Below are 20,407 nucleotides of genomic sequence, written 5' to 3'. Positions count from 1 at the left end.
GAAGTAATCAGCCAAGCTGTTTTAAACATACTTTAGGGACCTCCCATTAAAGAGCGCATCCGTGCGGATGCGCTTTCCTCATAAACAGCTTACAACTATAGCTGAAGTACCGTGAACACGCTAAACCAAGGCGCCCCGTTTTTGTTCCTAGCTTGGTACTGATACACGGGACACGCCAACATTTCTTCGTTCTGTGCGTATATGGACGTTCTTTTGTTTGTTTGTTTGTTTGTTTCCGAAGTACCGGCTAGCGAGTTTCTCGTAAGAAACCCCATGCAGTATAATGCTGTGCCGCTGCAGGCTGCGGTGAGGCCGGCGGCATTTGACAAGAGTGGTCGACGCCAGCGCCGCCGCATCATTTCACGTTGAAACTCCCGCTCCCAGGAAGCCGCTCGCGCCACTGTTCACTGTACTATAGCCAAGTGGACCGATCACCGCTCTCTCTCTGAGGCGCCGCGTGTGGAAAAATTTTGCGAGGGCGCTGCGAGCGATCTAAATTGGGGCCGAAACACGCTTTGCGGCATATTGAACGTAATTTCGCTGCGGGCCCTGAGACCTATTGCGCGTACGCTCTTATAACAGTGCTTTATTTCCACTGCAAATTTATATTGACACCTTTTTGCTACATATACATATTTTAGGCATGGGTTATACAACATGACGTCTTCAATTTTGCTGTCGTTGTCAAGTAAGCGAGAGCGCGTTCGTTGTGCGGACGCTGGCGGACGGCCAGTTTTTCTCGCAGAAAGTGTGTGCAGTACAATTTTTTATGGTTTCACTTGCTTTGGTGTGCCAGCAACTCTTGTCGGCCAATATGAATTGTAGTTTTAGCCAGGCAAACTGCTTTTTTTAACGCTGTTTTCTAAAAGAAACACGTTACTTTTGCCACAGAAGCCGCCCCTACAACATGAAGTTACGTAAGCAAATTTTATTGACATCGTGTCATTTTACGCACGCTTCTTGTTGGCGGAATATTGATCAGGGACAATGACCAAGGAAAACAATATTATAGTTAAATAAACCAGGTTTATTAACTCCGTGGGGAGAATAGATGCATATGACCAATGCATCAAATGCATTGTAGGTAAATCTAAGAGTACATAGACATATATATCGACGACACGTATGTAAGAGAACAATTATCAAATATTGTAACTGCACCGATTGAAAAAGTGAGAACTTCGGACCGGAATAAGCCTGTTTCTTTCAAAAGCTGCGCCATCCCTACGTGAACCAATCGACTTTCCGAGAAAATGAATCAAGGCAATTATTGGACGTTAAAATGAACACCAGTGTTAGGGACAAGGTATTGCCTATGTACTCATACTGAATCGGGGACACCGGGGAGTACTTACCAATGTAAACTCGTTGGCGTGTCTGACGATCTCCTTCAACGTGCCAGCATGGCGAAATGAAGTAGAAACACATAGTCTAATCGAATGGTATTTGCCATTCAGATCGTATTCGACTTCAGGATTCACTATTGAAAGCTATAGAAAAGACTGTTTGCGTTCGAATATAACGAATAACAGCACTTTTGAAATTTCGAATGTGAGGGGCCGATGCAAGTGCAGGACTCTTATTCCGAATTATTGCGCTGCTAGAGAATCGTGGCTATCGCGCAGAGGCGCACTAGTTCCTGAGAGATTAACGCACGTGTGCTGATCGGTTTTGCTGAGCAAGTTCCTAGCTGTCATTCAATATAAACGCCCCGTTTTGGGGCAGTCTGTAAATCTGCAAACTTGACTCAGGCAAAGAAAAAATTTTTCAGTCTCACCATGGTCTGCAAGACTGCAACCCATTAAAACTGGGTGCCCAATGTGGCACCACATTCATCTTGAACGAACACAGCAGATCTACAAATATCTCTTAAGTGTATGTGAGGCATGCCGTTTCTTTTAATGCTTCGTTATTGTCCTTATGATAGTGCGCCGGGTAACTGAAAGCAGCCGTTTATATTGCAGAAGCTGCTTAGTTGAGCGGATGTACAATCATCAGACCAGTTCATCCCACTTGAAAACCTGCACAGTTCCAGTTGAAGACCAATAGCCTTCTACTGGGACCAGTTGAAACCAGCAACAGACCACAAGCTTTTCAACTAGGACCACATCAGACCAGTTCACACCACTTGAAAACCAGTAGTACCACTTGAAAACTAGCACAGTTCCTGTTGAAGACCAATAGCCTTCTACTGGGACCAGTTGAAACCAGCAACAGACCACTAGCTTTTCAACTGGGACACATCAGACCAGTTCACACCACTTGAAAACCAGCACAGTTCCTGTTCAAGACCAATAGCCTTCTACTGGGACCAGTTGAAACCAGCAACAGACCACTAGCTTTTCAACTGGGACCACATCAGACCAGTTCACACCACTCGAAAACCATTAGTACCACTTGAAAACCAGTAACAATATTTTCACCTCGGCGGGAACGGCATTACATTTAGGAACGAAATATTAGATAAGCGCAACGTATTTTTCTCAGAAATCAGCCTCGAGAATAATTTCTTTCGCTTACACCCCTAGAAAAACAGCCAAAGGACGCAGCTACCTTAATTCTTTATTTCTTGTCTTTTTTTAATTAAACATATTCTAGCGTTTTACGTCTGGCGATATGAATATGAGGCCCCCTGTTCAGTTCTCACCACCTGAGGTTCCTTGACGTTCACCTAAACAGAAGTACACGAATGCTTTTCCATTTCGTTCCCATCAAATTCCGCGGCCTGGTTTGAAACCGTGAGCTAGAGTTTAGCAGTGCAACGCCATATCCACTATGCAGCCACTAATTAATAAGCTACCGCGCCTCTCTTTCTTTCTTTATTTTTTAACAGTGAAGCTTTTAAGGGCTACTTTTCCCACTATCGTGTTCACGTGTAGAAAAAAAAATCCCGCAAATAGTGCAATGCCGGGCCGACCCGCGGCAGAGGTACAGTTCGCCATTTAGCGGGGAACTACATACTACATAAACTACATAACATAGACAACTTCGCTGGTCATCCTTCTTCACAGTGTGGAAGGGCACTGAGTTTTGTTTTGTTGTTGTTGTTAAGCGTGAACTGCATAAAAAAAATCTCACGCGGCTTACGGGCCAAAGATTAGCATATATAGCTATTTAAGACTGTTTTCGGCGCCCGAGGGCCGACCGCAATAAACGAACCCGCGCCAATTACTCCGCGTTCTATTACGCGAGGAAGACGGAGATATGAATGGAATGCTGCACTGCAGTTTTTTTTTCCTTTTTCGATAAGCATACTTCCCGTCAATCTTGGTGCAGGGCGCCGGATGGGGCCGACATGTTTCGTTTGTTTGAAGCGCAGGAAGTTTACATAAGTTTTTTCCATCTGCATTTCGCAAGACCTAATGATGAAAAAGAAAATATGTGCAAAAATACACACAAGAGATACATGCTACTTGAAGGACAAGAAAAATGTTTGTTCTCCAAAGGGAACCGTACAATAACAAAGCAGAATGAAAGCCGACACTGCAGCCGCAATATACGCGCAGTCACCGAGCGGCTATAAAAATAAATAAAATGAAATAAAAAAGAGAAGGAAAGGCATCTATTCTTAAGTGATAAATACATGTCATATCTAATTATAAACACCATTTGAGTGGTCTGATCCTAAACAGCAGCGTGCAAAGCAATACGAAGGACCCCGCCGAGCAGAATCGCCAGCAATTTCCAACGGAGCGACCTTGATGTGGCCCGCTCCACTTCGATCGCAGCGCCGCCACAGTATTTTTCGTCGTCGCGCGCCTCACTCCAAAGCATGTGCCGCCACAGCCGCTCGCACCACTCAACCGCGTTAGTATACTCTTCTTGAACTTCGAAAAGCATGGTACGCATGGACGCATCGCGCATGGACGAATGCACCCGTCTTTGGCTCGGTTCGTATGTGGCCGTGCATTAGGCCTGACGAAGTCGAACTTGTCGTCAATCGTTCGCGTGCGTATTCGTATGTTGTTTGTGAAAGTAAATCAGATATATAGAAGACGGTGCGAACAAAAGGTGTGATAGTGTGCCATGGCATCTACTGTGCATGCCGTCGGATCAAGTACCGTACAGCGGGAACAGCAAAAATCCGGAGCAACCTGGTCGATGACACTTGACGATGCATCAGGAGCAACATCACAGCTCTTTGCACAGGTATGGTTTTACAGCGAAGTTGTTTAAGGGAGTTCCACAGCATTTCTCGTGCATACGGTCGCTGAAAGCCGACGGCGACGCGCGCCTGCGTCGAAGCCGCGGCGTGGCCGTATGCACAGGTATGTAACAACATCCAGCAACGGACACTGGAACGGCCACACTGGAACGCGAACACGGCTAGCGTACCAGTGCGGCTACTAGCATCGGTGAGAACGCGCAGCCAGGCGCGGCGTCGGTGAGGAATACTAACAGCCAGCAGCGCATTGTGGCAGATTTAACAGTTAGTAAAGACAAGAAAAGCAACCTATCATCTCATTTTTGAGCTTAAACTATTCAGTGACACCATGACAGGTCCGTGCCTGTCGAAGACATCATCAATGACAGATCCAGTGTGTCCGGGTTCATAACGTGGCCCAAGTTTTCTAATTTCCAGTTTCTAAACTTTGTTTTGTGCTGCAACATACCTCTTTGTGTACACATGCCAGCTCAGTAACGTTCAGCTTGCAGTAGTATGGTGGGAGCATAAGAAACAGTGTGCCCAGCTGCAGCTACCGGTGTATCATTCGCCGGCCTTTCACATCTACTCAGGAAGCTTGTCAGAGGAACGAGCTCTCGCAAATTCTACCAAATCCTCAGTAAAGGAATAAATCCCTCAGTAAAGGAATATTATTGCGTGGAAGCCAGTTCAGGTTCGTTGTGACCCTTAACATGCATTCTGGCTTTCGCAGTTTAGCATTGTCCAGTTCCTCATTTTCTGTGTGTGTGCAGATTTTTGTTCCTAAAGGATACACCAATAAGCTGAAGGCTCTACTCTGCTATTATACCCCTGTCACACGGGTACCCGCAAACTCATTTAACTCCTTCATCTTTACCTCAAAGCGGTGCTTCCTCTATATTTTTCAGTGCCTGCTAGGCTGTGGAGAGAACAAAGGGGACGTGCGGTCGGTCGAGTTGCGAAACACCGCCGCTTACCTTTGTGGCGGCGCCACTAACGTAGACTGTGTGTGAACGGTGGACGAATGCGCGCTGCTCGCATGCGGCTATAATATATAGGGTACAAATGTTTGCTGCGCAGCTTGGCTCAATTGGGCAGCGTCTAAAGTGTACACGCCAGCAGAGTGCTAATAATGCATGTTTAAAGGACGCCGTTTTTTACCCGAGCGCTCGCGATGGGTGGAACTTATGCGATTCCCGAGAACTGAAAGCACACACATAGTTGAACTTCTGCAATCTGCTTACTGCGCCCATTGCGTACATTGAGCTGAAGGGACTGCAAACCTCGGTGCGACGCACTCGTGGCGTGTAAATTTGCTATGCATGAGCACCAATCGCTTCACCAGGAACTGAAAACAATGTGCACAATGAACGGAAGCGCGCGATGGAATATCTCCGTGAACTCACGGCAGGGGCGTAGCCAAAAATGTTTTTCGGGTGAGGTTCAACCACCCTTTGTACATGTATGTGCATGTTTTTGTATGTGCGAATGTATATTTACACATGCGAAATTAAAAAATTTGGGGGGTTTGAGCCCTTGGCTGAAACCTTGGCTACACCAATGATTCGCAGGGTCTTGGTGTCCTCATCAGACAAAAAAACCAAGGCTTCTTTCACTCCTAACAACACGAAGAAAGTTTATTCACAGCATTGCTTAAAAAAAAAAAAAAACATAAGTGGGGCCACTTTCTATAGCTTAACATACTTTCTTGAAAGGGGCTTCTGAAAAAATGTTTTGCATACATCACTTTTATCTGTGGCTGTAGAGGCGTAGTTCCCAAGGAGCGGCTTTATGAACTTTGTGCACCCCAATTCAGCAAGATCCTGGGGGCGTTGAACATTGGAGCAGTGGAGGAGGCGCGACTCTGAAACAGCTGGAACAGCCGCTTCTAGAAGAGTCTTCAGGGGCTTCTGAAGCGGTGGTTTCTCTTCAAGAGCCGTTTGAACAAAGCGCCACAGGGTCTTCAAGACATGAAGCAGTTTATTGGAAGGGCATCCTCGGTCCTGGTGCCAAGTCAGCGGCTGCAGTGGTTGCTTGGTCAATGGCTTCGATGTCACTGCACAGCAGCTTTCACAATCGATATGCTCCCTAACAACACGGGCAATATAGCCAGCTGCATAGACAATTGCAGACAGCTGCAGTGTTCGAAAACTTGGTATACTCGGCAGCTTTAGGCACTTCATCACATTGGCAGCTACTGCAGGAAGTTCAGCTGAGCCCTCACATGCTTGTGTACTTGCAGGCAAAACTGCTTTGCTTGGTCCAGTTTCTTCAGTGCGGACAACATTGCTGTCTTGTGATGTAGCTGCAATGCCTGTCTTCAGAACTTTTTCTAGTCCAGTGATAGCAGCTCGGACATCCAGCTGGTCATTACAGCCTACTGATCGCCTCAGTGTCCCAAAAAGTGATTCGATAGGATCACTACGGAACTTTCTTGTTTATACAAAATGAAACTTTTCTGTCAAGAGCAGTTAACGAATACAATACACAGTGGAGTAGGTTGTGAGCAGGAGTGCTTCATAGGTCTCTGCTGTCAAGAATCCACGAGATGTCGCATCCTTCTTCAGTTCCTCTATGTACATAGGAAATATAACTTCAAGCCACTCAAGGTGATCATCATTTGGGTCATCAAAATGCCTGACATCAGGAAAGTGTTGCAGGACATGTTGCACTGTGTTACTGGTGTCATGCAATAGAAACGACCGATACATGTTTCTCATGAACACTATCGTCGGTCCTGCAAAAGTAGAAGAAGGGTGGCAGCTGTGAACGGCTTGCTCCTGTAGAACTTCCAGTGAAGATGTAACATCCGAGGATAACACCTCCCTCCGGACGTTCATCTTTTCGACATTATTCGGGTACACGTGTTTCCTGCTTAGATGCCGCACTGGCTTGACAAGCCAGGTTTTAGGCATTTCGTATAGCTTTTTGAGGTATGTAGAAGATACCTCACCAGCCTTGCCAAGGTCTCGTGAAAGAAATTGGGATCGAAGATTCTTGATTATGTGACAGTAATCAAAATTTAGAAAAATGAGCCTCTCGGGATCGCATGGATGTTGGATTCTATAAGTCAAAAATTCACCGCAGAGCTCTTTCATAGTACTTACATTGACTTTATGATTGTCTGTCACTATGCTTGCTATTTTGAACCCAGTTTCTTCAACTTTTGACATTACATAACCAACTTCAACAACTGGGACCCATTGAGACCTTTTGTAAAAAAATACGAAACTGGGATTCTGTAAGCTGTGCACAGCCCATTGATGACAAAGCAAAGCATGGAGTTTGCCAGCACAATGTCATTGCCAGATTCGTTCACTCTGCCCATGTCAACTTGGCCAACAAAGCAGTCTTTTTGCTTGTTGTACTGAAGTTTGGGCTTTATCTGCATCTCATCAACTATCAATGAACAAGTTCTAGACAGAGGTGCATCAAGCTTTTCTACTTGGGCTTTTAAATCTGGCTTGCACTAAGCTGTTGATGCCCGTCTCCCCAGAACAGCTTCCTATGTAGTTCTGAAGAGTGCTTCTGCTTGGTAGATTGAGCAGCAGCTCCCTCCTTGGATGCTCATAGGCCTTTGTAGACAGGTAGCACAGTATGACGCAGTGTCGCACAACATCTTCAGTCCATACTGGGTTCTTGCTTCGGAAGTTAACAATTTGGTCCCATAAGAACACCGCTGAAATATGCTTGTACCTGTTCGCGAATGTACTCTAGTTCACCAAAATGGCAGTCATTTTTCATTTTCTCAAGTTCCTCTTTGTAGCTATCAACTGTATGTCGAAGCCGTTCTATCGGCTTTTTCAAGTCTCTTTCTTTGCGCTTCCACTTTTCCCTTTCTGTCGCAAGCAGGCTAAATGCTCCTACATTTACCTGGGTCACTTGATGCTTGGCTTTTATGCCACGTAATGGGAGTTTTAATTTGTTTTTAGGACTTAGCGCCTGTACCCTCTACACCAATGCTTTGCCGTGCCGCATGGGGAAATGTCTCGCCATTTGTTTTGTTTATCTGCATCATCACTCATCTGTAAGCGGTTGAGTTCACTGCGAGCACACGCACGATTACACAATACAGAATCACAACTCGAAGCGCACCGGTCGAATGTGACCCACGCTACCACACACGAAAGCAAGAATGCAGTGTGGCCAGCATCGCTTTCAACTTCGCCATGCTGGGAAAACAAGTCTTGTGGTAATGTACAGCAAACTCTCTTGCTGTGATTTTGTTAGATGACACATTGTGCAAAAATAAAATAAAAAAAAACTACCTTTAATCGCGACTATCTGTAAGCAGTTTCGCGCGAAAGTAAGCGGAGCAGCGCCATTTCTATCCCATGCGGCGCCCGTTGAAGGCTCACACTGTGCTGTGTAGCACGGCCGCAACTCCATTGCTGTCAGTCTCGATTAGGGAGTTTCATGTTAACGGAGCTCACGGATGCCCGTGGGACAGGGGTATTACTCGTTGTTTCATGTCTCTTTTTACAGGCTAACAGTTGTTGCACTAAGTATCGAAAGCCAACTGGCTTTAATGCATGCATTAAACATTGTTCATTGCGGTGTTTAAGTCAAACTTGGGCTAATGAGTTTTGCATTTGTCATGAGAGGACAGCAGTGGTACTACTTCAACAAAATTTTGACATTGCTCAGCAATAATTACTAGATCTTTTGCCTTTCTAGCGTATTGTTCTACTGCATTACTGCCTGTTGTCAGATACACCGCAAGCCCAGTGGCTTTGGAGGGCTTCTGAGCTTGAGGCAGGCTGTGGGTTTGAATCCGGCTGAAGGCCGCATTTCGACTAGGGCGAGGTGCAAAAACGCTTTCATTCTTAGATTTAGCTATACCTAGGGGGTCGAAATTAACATGGAGTCCTCCACTACAGCGTGCCTCGAAAAATTGTTGTTTTACAAAGTTATGTCCCAGGATTTAAGTTAGTTTTTCTGCTTACCTTCTAATAAGTGTAATTATAAGCGCATGTTTCTTAAAGGGCAACTCCGGCGATTTTTCGATGTCCGCTTACTTTCATAAAATTTTGAATATATGTTCTCTTTTACAGTCTGATAGTCTGATTATCTGTGCCAAACAACATGACTGCAAGTCCTTTATTTTTCCTGAAAATTAATTTTAAGGATTGGCTGCGTTCCTGGCTCATGACTTCCTACTGGCCACCCCGTGTTTATGACATCAGAGACTATGCCGCCACTGTCGCTGAAATCACCACTAATTCGGAAAATCTGTAAAAGCTCCCTATGTTGTCAGGCGACATCACTAGCTTCGCTTCTTTGGCGTTAGCGCCACGTGTACTGCGTGTTTAGCATGCGTTCTGCGTGTTCACATTATGGTAGTGTATTATCTGGCGTCATCAAGTCATTGTGACGTCACACGAAGCAGCTACCCATTTCGGTTTCATATCTCGTTTATTGTTTATTTAAGATTATTGCTGAATTTCTAAGCAAATTGAACCACCCTACAGGTCACAGGACTGTCAATGCCATCTGAAAATGAGAATGCCCTAATATGGTTAAAAAAGCGCCACAGTCAGCGCCCTTTCTTCTTTTTGCACTTTAAGTAGGTACCTGGCTGACCCTGAATTAAATATAAGCCTTAGGGTTAGTTTTCCACAAAGCCACTTATTCCATGGAAATTAAGTGGAGGTCACACATTGGGGTCATCGCAGAGCCAACGTCATGCAGCTCAAAATTGCAGTGTCATGATTTCATGTGATGCAGGTAGTGCCTGATAGCTGTTCGTTTGTTTTGATCCCACTTGACAGATTCAGCATTTAGATGTGGTTGTTGCTGCAGGATACTGCCCTTCCACATTTCTTGACGCTTTGAATATTCTGATACGGTTGAAAATAATGCACTCTACCTACATTTGGCATAATTGCACAGAAACAGATGGAAGATATACTCCCAACATCCCCGTAACAATATGTCAAGCTGTCACCATACATCCATACAGCAAATAACAAAACACCACTCGTGGTGGTTGTGCAAATATGGACAGATGGCTGCTCTTTTGAGCTACATAAAATGTTTAGACAATATGTTGTTAACATTAGGCAAACCAGATGAATAGGTCAGAATAAAGCTTGTTTGATTTTCTTTGGGCCGTGAAGTCGAGTCGGCCTAAATTTTTTTCCCGTTTAGGGTTCATGCTTTTCAAATGGCATCATCCACAACGGTCTCGAGGTGGTCTTTAAGGCCTCCTTAAGCTTTTTGTTGGGGCACTCAATTTCACCAAAATCCAATCAAATACACGATATCTATGAGCATGTGAGTATGGTATGGCTCATGTTGCACTGGTGAGGATGACTACTCTTGAAGTGCGGGTATTGGCAATCGGTAGGCTTCTTATACTACAGTGTTGTGGAGATGGAATTTACCTTATCTTGTACTCTGAAATACAGAAAACTTATACTTGCTTTGGAATAACTGTGTCTGAATGAGATGGTTGAATGAACAGAAGTGAAATCTGCTATGAATTTTAGGAGATTTGTTTCGTTATGTTGCCGGATGGAGAGGTCGTCGTCCAAGAGCCTTTTGTAAATTAGGCGCTTCAACGACTGGGACACACGAAAAGGATTAGTGTTTTAAATGTTGCACTATGGAGTGGTAATCAGAAAACCGAAATTGATGTTGATAATTTGCACAGGTCTTCTGTTAAGTATAATAAAAAATATAGCCACATTTATGACGACTAAGCATGTTTTTTTGCATGTTTCATTTTTTAACATTCGCATTCCTCATATACAAGATGCAAATGTTTCTGAAACATTTATTGACTATAAAGCGGGAATTGCTCATTCATAACTGAAGACTAGTCAGCTACTTACAGGGCCTTTTAAAAGTATTAAGAGGGATAACAACGCTTTCCAAAATTCGTTCTTTCATTGTGCTGGCTGTATAGTTGTGAGTGCTTCACAAGCCGGGGTAAGCTGCAAAGAATTTCTTCTGCAGCCGCTTTTTGCACTATTGACACTGGTTGGTCGTATTTTTGTTGCACTCTGTGCACCTTCCCTGCATCACTGATATGTAGTGGCCATCAGTTTTCCTGTCCATGCTTCTTGGACCGAGGTCTTGGTTGCACAGGGAGTTTCTGCCTGAGGTGCAGCAAAGACATGGTGACGTGCCACCGAAAAGCTATGTGCATCATGACAGCATTTGTTCCCTTGTGAAGTTCATTTTGAAGGAGCCATCCATCAACTACAGCAATGTTTAGACCATTGCTGAAAAGGTTCCACCACCACTTTTTGTTTTAAGCCTTGGGCGACAGCTGCCGAGGAGGCGGTCCATAACGTCTGCACCCTCCATGCCTTCGTTGTATTTTTTGATCAGATAAGGTTTAGGAATGTCTACCTTTTTGTTGGAGAGTCATGAGAAATGTTCTGCAGTACGAACAGGATTATGGCTGAGGTGGTCCAAAGAAACTGTGACTACCGCATTGTTCCATCTGCATGCGTAGACTGCCCTGCCACATTTGTAACCATAAGCTCCTCCTTCCTCTTTTTCGATATCTTTCGTGCTCTTCATTGGGCAGCCACCGGTTCTCATCTTGTACAGTCGCTATCACTTGTATTGCCTGGTCAGCCAGTTTCGTCAAGAGATTGTTCATGGTGAAAAAGTTGTCAAATTAGACTTTGTGTTGTTCAGGGACAGGCAGGACGGATACCATATTGGTAGCAAACCTGAGCCGGAGAGGTGTCTTGTCACCCTTTTCCTTCAGTTGCCGTTGAAACCATGGTGCATAAATTTTGTTGCAGCCGAGATGTTGCTACATAATTTCACCAAGCAAGGAATTTAAAATGTCTGGAAGCACAATGTGCAATTCGTCAAGAGTTACGCACCTGTCTTGCAAGATTCTGTTTGCTGTAGTCTTCAGGTCTTCTGTGATGAGTGATGGGCGTCCAGCTTAAGTTTCATCGTGCGCATTTGTTCGACTATTGTTGACCATTTGACACCATTTTCTCACATTTCTTTTGTTCTATACATTATCACCATTGACTGCTTTCAGTTGTTGGTAAATTTCTGCCGGTTTCACCTTTTGAGAGCTTAGAAATCCAATAGACCTCTTTACGTCACAGTCTGCGGGATTTTCAACCACACAATTCATTTTGACCTTTACACCAACTGCAAAAGGGCAACTTCTTGCAACCTCCACTCACAGCATTATAGGCACAGCTATTACGGAAGCCAGTTGACCCTGAAAAGAGAAAGTATGTATGTAGCACAATTTTTTTTTTTCAATAAATATTGTGTGTTTCATTTTGTATAACTAAATGGTCTTTATTTTCTGAATGACCCTCGTATCTCCATCGCATAGGGATACCTATTTGGAGAGCACATCATCTGAATCTTATAGCAATATTGAATAGGTTTACCACGAATGAACATTTTGCATAAGTGGTGGCCGTAATAGGGCACCAGTCACTATGACTTAAAATGAGAATTATTGTGTTGGGAAGAAGTATGTTACTACAAAATAAAATCAACCCAGGGATGGGATGAAAGTTCTGCGCCAAACCATCAAGCTGTGCCAACCTGTGCTGAAACACGAATTTCGAATGAAGTTTGCAAATATAGCAGGATGTGCTTGTTCAGGGGCAACCATACAGCTATAGGTATTCGTTTGTTAGCGCTTAGCCCTGCAGTCCAATCCAATCCTAAGCAATCCAGTTCAGTGTCGGTGCCTTTGGAGTGTGGTTGTGTTTGGTGGCGTAATTGTACTAGACCACAAGAAAATGAAAACCTTTTGTGCTATAGAATGTACTGCAAATGTTTAAGAAAAGTGCTCCGCATTTGCATATATGTAGACTAGCTAAAGATTTGAACTGGCGCTCACTTCATGGGGGCAGTCAGGAAGAAAAGCTGTGCTGAATGAATAAGGTCGCCCAGTCTGCTCAGCGGGTAGCTCATCAGTTTCGTTATACATTTTAGCACTTGATTTTGCACCCTACTGGTACATCTGAGTCAATTAATGGGCAAGCGCTGTGTGTGTGACTTCTAGATCTATTTTGCATGGGCAACCATGTCCGGTTACCGGGATAATGGTACAACACTGTGACGACCTTAATATGGGGGCAAAGGTTCGTGTACTCAATGGTTCGGTTGGTTCTCTTAGGCGGAGCCTCCGAGAACCCAATTGAGGACAAAGCCGTTGGTTTGAACACACACACAAAGACTTTTAATCAAACTAAAAAGAGGAAGTAAATAGAAGGAAACAGAAAGCATGCCTAAAATAAACACTCAAGAAGACATTGCGGCAAAGAACACACATAGGGCTTGCATGAGGTTAACGAGTGCGCGAGTCCGGGCTTGCCACGAGGGCGGGGACGCGTCACAGTCTCGATGCGGCGACAAGCTGGCGAAAGGAGTGGCGTCGGTCTCATCATAGGTCGCGGTGTAAGCTGACTGACCGGGCGACCGGAGTGCGCCCGCTCTGGCTAGGCGAGGTAAAGTGGGCGGCTTAATGGCAGGAGTGGACGGCGTCGGCGTTCTGGCCGGGCAGCTGGATGTAGAGCTCGGGCCCGTAGCATGACTGCTCCTGTCTCGCCCACGGCGCGGAAGCTCGAACGCCAGCCTCAAGCAGCAGACGGCACGACAGACGGGGCGGCGTTCTGGCCGGGCAGCTGACGTAGAACTCGGGCCTGTAACCCGACTGTTCTCGTCCTGCCCACTGGCGCAGAAGCTCACCGGCTTTGAGGAGCTGACGGCACGCTCGGGTAGACGGGCCCGACGGCCCGTCTTCAACGCCCGCTCCGGTGGTTGACCTCCTCCTGCCGTCGCTTCCTGGGACTCTCCTGACGTCTCCCCTGCGTGTCCTCTTGCGTGTCCCCCTTGCGTGTCCCCTCTCTGCCAGCGCACCGCGCTTTTTCTTCTGGTCTGGCCGATTTGGCATTCTCGGATTGGCTGCCTGACGCCCCGTGGTCTTTTCTAATTGGTTGCTTTTCTTTTTGTTGTCTTCCCTGCGCCTCGCGTTCTCGTGCCGGACGCTTTTCGGCGTCGTTGTTTTCCTTCTTCCACCTCGGCGCGCGTGCACTCAGTGTCGTCTGCTCCTGACCTTCCCGATCACCGCACCATGTCGCGCACCACACATCACAAACACACCAACAAACTACCTGCTTGCTTTCATGAAACTTCTTGGTTACAAATATCCAATGACCACTCCAATCAACGCTTAAATTTGCACCCAGGTTACACTATTTTCTGTAGGGCCACACCACACAAAATCAGTATTTTGCCACAACAGAAGGCGAGCAAAGGATGTAAATTTTTGTATTTAATCAACGGCCAAATGGTGGTTCTAATTAAAGGTTCAGCAAAAACACAAGCCTCTGATATCGCGTTGATCACAATGTGTCTTGTGCACATCGAGTACAAAAAAATAAATACATTCAGCGCATGAAATATCGGTTTCTGTTTTACACTGGCTCTTGGCACCTGTGGCATCGCTGTTAATAAGCCCGAATAATTGAGCCTACTCAAAATATTGCTCGACGAAGCAGACCGGAAAGCCAGTGAACATTTTTATCCCTTTATTATTTTTTTTCCGGAAATACCGTATTTACCCGAATGTAACACGACCCCAATTGTAACGTGAGGGTCGACTTTGCGAGGGTGAAACCGGGGAAAAAAAAGAACACGGCTGTAACGCGAGGGTCGACTTTGCGAACGTGCAAGATCAAAGATGCAAAAACGCGAATGTAACGCGAGAAACAAACTATAGAACACGAATGTAACGCAGGAAACAAACTATAGGAAAAGTCGAGAGCAGCTTTATTGAAGTACGTGCAAACTATGCCTAATCTTCATCCTCACCACTGATGTCGCCGTTGCTGTCGTCATAACAGCAGGACTCCTCTTTGTCACTAGTTGTTTCCCAGAGCAGATCATCCTCACTTCTGTCGAGGGCACTTGAAGTAGAACATTTCTTAAATGCGCGGTAGACTGTTTCATGAGACAGCCCGTACCAAGCAGCCGAAACCCACTGGGCAACAGTAGATGCACTCAGGCGTTTCAGTCTCCCTGCAGGTATTGAGGTAGATCCACATTTAATCCAGTCCCAATACAGCTTCCGCAAGCTATCCTTGAGCGGCTTGTTCAAGCAAACATCCAAGGGCTGAAGTATGGACGTCATTCCACCCGGTATGACAACCAAACGCGTTCGGTCACGCTACAGCTTTTCTTTCATGCCGGGTGTGAGGTGAGCTCGAAAAGAATCCAGCACCAATATTGATTCTGTATGCAGCAGTGCACCTGGCCTTTGGTCCCAAATGCTGGAAAACCAATTTATGATGAGTTCCGAGTCCATCCAGCCTTTTTCGTGGCAGCATACTACAACGTTGTTCGGAAATGTTTCTTTCGAAATAGTCTTCGGGCGAAAAATTATGAAGGGAGGGAGCTTGCGACCATCAACCAAACATGCAAGCATAACTGTTATCCGATTCTTTTTGTTTCCAGTGCTTCTAATCTGAACTTCGTGTTCACCAGACTTGTGCACTGTCTAACCGTTGGGATATCAAGGTACACGGGGGTTTGGTCCGCATTCCCGATGTGTCCAAGTGGCATGTTGGTAGAGCGGCGGGGATCAATGACATACTGCTGAAACGTGAGAAGTTTCGACTCTTAGTCCTCGGGTGGTAGTTTCTGACAAATCAAGGTAGTGCGTCGAAGGGAAAAACTGGCCCTTCACATGAAATTCTGTATCCAGCTGCGCGATGCCTTGAATTGGTTTGGCGCCAAACCCGCGTCTCGTGCAAGTTCACGTGCTTTGCACTGAAGCATTTCAGTGCTCACACCAAGAAGCCGGGAGCATTGTTCACCAACGAAGTCTGCAAGACGACACGCCAAATGTGGGAAGGGGCCTTTCTTGGGCCCACGGAAACCTTTTGTATGACTGTTCCAATTGAACAACTCCTGGCGATGCTTCCTCCACCCCCTTATCGTCGATTTGTTGATGTCCAGGCTTCTTGCGGCTGCTGAGTTACCGACTTTTTTGGCAAGTAGAATAGCGGTATGCTTGAAGCCAGCGGTATACTGAGTGCTAGAGCACGCCATTTTGGATTTAGGCACATTAAGCAGGTAGGAACAGACCAAAGTGTCGAAGCGCTGAACAGACAATGCGGCTATGCACTGCCTGAGGAGTTGGTGGCGTAGGTCACGTGATACTATCGTAAAAACAAGTGCCCGGGACACACCGCCAGTGGCCCAAACGGATCGCTACATCACTAGAATCACCTAGTGGTGAGAAAAAGGCGCATTCATTTCGTGCGCCAAGGGGTGCTCGTTGTAGAATCATCTAGTGGTGAGAAAAAGGGTCGTCCATTTCGCGCACCAATCGTTCGACACTCACGCGCGCGTTTGGTCCCTCCAAGGTGACTAGTCGCTGGCGCGCTCTCGTTGGTGTCATTTGCTCTGCCTTTTTCGCGTTTGCACTGCATTCGCGACTCGCCCTGGCCGTGGTTCGTGTATTGATTGACCGCTGAATTTGGAGCGCGCAACTTTGAAGGAGCAGGTCAGTCGACACGGACGTAATTGCGGCACATTAAGCAAGCTTAATAATGAGTGTTTGGTGCCTTTCTTAGCATTTTTATACCTAGTATTCGAATGTAACGCGGGGGTGACTTTTCACTTCTATCTTTGGTAAAAAAAACTCGCGTTACATTCGGGTAAATATGGTAGCTTGCAGCTTTTTGTCGGCAAGCAATGTGATATATATTGGCAAGTGTGCCATGACCAGTGTGTCACTTCTTGTTTAGTCTGTGGTATTCTGCTATCTCAACTGCAGGTCGCCAAGAATTACAAATTACCGGAGGGCACTATTCGAACGACGTTCGCTGTACCTTGATGGGCGTTGTTCATGGTGGCCACTCTGAATATTTCTCACTGTGCACAAATATGTTTAATTAGCTCAATTTTAATGTTTACCTATCCAATGTGTTGCCAGTGCAAAACTTTTGTACAACAGTTACAAATGACCAATAACAGCTTTCAAAACAACCTAGGATTTGTGAAGACTTTTTTTAACAAGAAAGAAAGCCCGTGAAATAAATAGAAAGTAAAAATAAACCGCTCTGACCCTGACAACACTTCTGCACACTATGTCGAATAGGGGTACTGCGAATGAGTGGTCATGATTTTTTCTTGACATGTCAGCAGTTTATGGCGTACATATAGAGTCCCTACCATATGCAAAGTAGCGCGATCTTGGTAACGGTTTGCTTTGTGAACCATCACAAGACTGTGCCCCAGGTTTGCATGTTTGTAACATACATAGTGCACTGGTGACGGTGTTAACGTCTGAGACCACTTACATTACTTGTGTGGGGACACATTGTCACGTAGATTTTTAAAGGAAATTTTGTGGGTTTGTACTTCTTTTTTTTTTGTCAGAAAAAGAAAGGACCACACTTGACCTAGGTCGCTATATACGCTGTTATCGGTCATTTCTCGATGTATTCCACAAACTTTGCATTGGCACCTTTTTGAATAAGTAACGTTATAAATGTTAGTTCACTACAATTAAGTATAAGTTGCTTATTCACAATGAAAAAAAAAAAAAGAAAACTTGACTGGCAATAACATAAGCCTACCAGCACAGAGTGGCCACTGTTCACGGAAAGCCCACATTTATTTTTTTTCTTGGCCACAGTTAGTTGGCACATCAGATGTGTAATTCAATGGTGGTTTCTGAGAAACCTGTACGGGTCTCCTTTGTAGCTTCATGCTGCAGTCGGGTGGGTGATAATTTTTCCTTGTCATGAATTTTACTTGCCTTGCAGGCTTCTGCAGAACTAATTTGCCATAATCTAATAGTTCTCTGCATAGTCAAATGAGGAACACCTTCATATGCTTGTATTTCACCCGTATTGACGTTTACCAAGCTGCTCCAAAACATGTATTTGCTGCTCCAAAATGGTCAATTCATCCTCCAATGTGCCAAATTTGCTGCTTCCAGAGCTTCTACAAAACTTTCTTGACTGCTTCCACCCCTGATCAGCTGCGAAGTCTTTCTCTGCTCTCACTGACAAGGATTGACGTGGCTATGTGCTGCAGTTTACTTCTTCTTCTTCCACATGCTAGGTAATGCCAAAATAATGCCAAGGAAAGATGCCATTTAAGTTCCTGCCAAGTGCCACAATATGGGTGCCGCCAACAAGGAAAAAAAAAAAAAAGCTCATCTAAGTGAAGGTGCGAGAGTCGGTCTACACTATTTTTGTGACTGTGGAATGCCGTTGTTCCGAAAAAGGAATGTTCGCATAATTCTCTCGAAGCCAAAAGTTAGTGTCTTTAGTTTTCTCTTTTTTTAAATTTTTCCATTGAGTAACCGTCAATTATCTGCTGATATTTTAGTTCTGTATTGTTCATTGCGGCATTCCTATTTCCAGTAAAATAATGCAACAAACATGTGGCAGTGATGGAACCCAAGATATGCCGGTTTGCAAACGTTTATCCAAACCTTCTAAATTGCCTAATGATAAAATTAAAATTGCAATGTTTTCCACAAGCATCAGTGAGCATGCGGAAACAGAGATTAAAAAATGTGGTATATTATGAAAGGAAAAAAAAGCAGGTTTCATCTGTTCCAATTTTAAAAGATTAGCATGTAAAAAGTTAAGTGATGCCATGAAAAGGTTTACATAGTTAGGCCTCATTTTTGTTCCCATTGCAGTTCTGTTTACCTGAAGAAAATGCTTATACAGTGGAATCTCGTTGGCAGTTATTCACGTCTAGGAGTAAATTCTTCTGAAAAGTAAAAAAAGGAAGCTGCAGTTTGCTCACTCAACACTGCATTCGCGACAAAGCTACGAAGTGTGTCCAAATGTTCGAGTGCGTCGCTTGCCGTTGAACACCGGTCGCCATGGCTCCCTCCGGCTTCTAATGTGTTGTCGTCACCACCATCATCCGCAACTGCTGCCACACCACAGGACTCTGCAATGATATCTTGCGCAGCGCGCAGTTTGCTGGTTGCCGGGTCGTCATCTGCTCACACAAAGTCTCGTAACGAAATGTCCAAGTTTAACTGGTCCCATTCTGGCATTTCAAGCGCAGCCTCATCTTCTTGGTTGCCCAGTTGTTCATGAGCACCCAAAAAGCCACATTTCTTGAAACACTTAGTGATATTCTCCGCTTTTACCTGATCCCAAGTCATCACCAAAAAATGTTTGGTGTCAAGAAGATAGATCCTCAAGTCTGTGTCCTCTTGTGCTATCTTGGCCAAGAGCCGACGGACCAGCAAGCTATGAGAGTGAAACTTCACATTTCTAATGATCCTTGTGTCCTGGCGCTGCAGTTGGCTGGTGGTGTTTGTGGCAGAAAAACAGATTTCACGTTATACAGCCAGTTAATGCCAATTGGATATGCTGCACAGTTGTCAATAAATAGAAGAATTTTTCTTTTTTTAACGCGCATTTTGGAATCGAGTGCAGTGAGAAACTCGGAAAAGAAGGTGCCGTTCAACCAGGCCTTCTTGTTCGCCTTGTACACGACCAGGAAATGTTTGGCATGTGCAAGACAGCCTGGTTTCCAGCACTTGCAGGGAACGGTCAGTTTGAGCTTCTCGCTTCCATCTGCATTGCAGCAAAATAAAACTGTGACTCTTTCCTTGCTTTTTTTTTGCCGCCTCGGCATGTCTCGCCCTTCATGCTGAGATTTTTCTCTGGCTGCATGTTGATGAAAACACCTGCCTCGTCCGCATTGAAGACGTCCTACGGTCAGTACTGTGATATCAGCATAGGTAATGTAGTAGGCAACCATTCTGAGACGATGCCTGCATCAGTATTTTTTGCTTTGCGGAACACTGTTTTGTACGACTATCCATGTCGTGCCTTAAATTGCTGAAGCCAGCCGCCGGACACTCGAAAGCGTTCAATGCCCAAGGAGAGTGCTATGTTGTTAGCTTTCTCAAGTAGGACTGACTCGTCGATGTTCACTCCTGCCACTCTGACTTTCTTTAACCATGTAAGCAGGATTTCTTCCATTTGCGCATGTTTCGCACCTCACGTTCATTTCACACTGGGGTCGAAAACTTGCAGCTATTTTTGAAGTTCCTCACATTGACCGACAATAGTGTTGAGCGTTGACACTGGTAAACCCAGCTTGCCTGTGCTTCCTCTTCGGGTTCTCTTCGAACTTGCATACAATTTCTAGTTTTTCTTTTAAACTGAGTGCCTTACGTTTCCTCGACATTGTTACAAACCTGGCAGCACCGTCGTGCACAGCAACAACGCAGCCAGAGGAAAAAAAAGGAAAAGCACAAAAACC

The 20,407-nt window shown here is 45.1% G+C and overlaps 1 protein-coding gene and 1 long non-coding RNA gene across 2 annotated transcripts in view; both read left to right on the top strand.

Moving 5' to 3' along the window:
* The window catches only part of LOC140216761 (uncharacterized), a 275,100-nt gene that overhangs the window by 50,533 nt on the left and 204,160 nt on the right, over positions 1 to 20,407 (top strand). The gene's annotated exons all lie outside the window — the stretch shown is intronic.
* Positions 3,824 to 20,407, top strand: part of LOC126538461 (uncharacterized) — a 146,377-nt gene continuing 129,793 nt past the window's right edge. Inside the window, exon 1 of the transcript XR_011893444.1 lies at positions 3,824 to 4,149. The gene's annotated coding sequence lies outside the window, so the exon portion shown is untranslated. The remainder of the gene's footprint in view (positions 4,150 to 20,407) is intronic.

The sequence above is a fragment of the Dermacentor andersoni genome, chromosome 3, assembly GCF_023375885.2.
Source record: "Dermacentor andersoni chromosome 3, qqDerAnde1_hic_scaffold, whole genome shotgun sequence".
Classification (NCBI taxonomy): domain Eukaryota; kingdom Metazoa; phylum Arthropoda; class Arachnida; order Ixodida; family Ixodidae; genus Dermacentor; species Dermacentor andersoni.
Note: the sequence above shows the minus strand (reverse complement) of the source record. Positions and strands in the feature narration are given on the sequence as shown.